The 1369-nt window shown below is 46.4% G+C and overlaps 1 pseudogene; it reads right to left on the reverse strand.

Annotated features, from left to right (window-relative positions):
• Nucleotides 1–701: 701 nt before the first annotated feature.
• Nucleotides 702–1059, reverse strand: LOC101586865 (annotated as a pseudogene).
• Between the last annotated feature and the right edge of the window lie 310 nt (nt 1060–1369).

Raw genomic sequence — 1369 nt, forward strand, 5'->3', positions numbered from 1 at the left:
CCTGTGGCCTAGCATCTTGCTGCAGAGCTTTCCTGGTTCCAGGGGACCCCATCATCCAGTGTCCGGCCGCAACTCTCGGAGAGGTTCCTTCTCAGCTGCTCACCACTCTGCCACCCTGCCTGGAAGTTCTCTTTTGGGAAACTTTGAATTTCTCAGAATTAAAGAATTTCTGAAATGTGAAGGTTACAGACCCTTTGACTGTTATATAATTTTGTTATCTACATACTTCCAAAATAATTTAAAATTTTAAATAATTTCATTTATTACACTGCAGTGTTGTTGTTTTTTTTTGGGGGGGGGTTGGCAGAACTGGGGATTGAACTCAGGCCCTTGCACTTGCCAGGTAAGCGCTTATTCTACTGAGCCATCTCCCCAGCCCCTACACTTCAGTATGAACAGTACTTTCCAATATTTAGGGAAATATTAACTTAGACACTATACACATTCACTGCAAAAATCACTTTTTATTACGCTGATAGTTCCCACTTGCCATTAGAGGCAACCACACTCAGAGAAAGCAGCCAGGACTGTGACGGCAGGAGCCAATGGCAATGCTGCTTCACACGGTATCCAGCATCTTCCAGAGGACATTAAGAAGCTCGCAATATGCACTCGGGCAGTTTGCAAGAGCTACTGGTCAGACCGTAACACAAGCTCCCCCTACCAGTGAGCATCCCTGCAGCACGAGGGGCAACGTTGGGAGTCAGTGAGCTACAAAGCTGACTTGTGCGCAGGGCTCTTGGCACTGTCCTACGCTGCAGTTTCTACTGCTGAGAAACCCGAGGTTCATGTTTTTTCTCCTGTAGTCCCAAAAGCTCTGTTCTGAGTTCTCCAGGCTTTGGTGGAATTTCAGGTATCGTCAGGTCCGGGCGGTAGTACCTGTGCACCACCTCGGCGCCCGCCAACATGGCCAGAAGGCTGGCCGCGAACATCGTCAGGTAGGTGGGCCAGGACACGCCCGCGGGCATGGTGGGGCCGCGGGAGCCAGCGGGAGAGGGAGGGTCCTCAGCTGCACCGGACCGCGAGAGCGAGGCGCTCGTGCCCTGACGGAGGGAAATGCTTGCGTACCGCCTCCTCAAAGTTTTTAATGAATTCAAGAGGTAAGGAATACTTCCAAAATCATTCTCAGAAGCTAACATTACTTTGGTTCTTAAACCAATCAAGGACCTAAGCAAAAAGAGAACTATAGGCCAATTTCTTTAATGAAGAGAGATACAAAACTTCTTTTTTGAAATTAATTTTTAATTTTATTGAGAAACAAATAGCAATAAGACAGTTTTAAAACAGGTTAGTAGGACAGTTATAATGATTAATGCATTACATATAATTGTCTTAGTAGTTATTCAGGGAGGAACAACATAATCAAAAT

The sequence above is a fragment of the Octodon degus genome, unplaced genomic scaffold (assembly GCF_000260255.1).
Source record: "Octodon degus isolate 3935 unplaced genomic scaffold, OctDeg1.0 scaffold00171, whole genome shotgun sequence".
NCBI classification, from domain to species: domain Eukaryota; kingdom Metazoa; phylum Chordata; class Mammalia; order Rodentia; family Octodontidae; genus Octodon; species Octodon degus.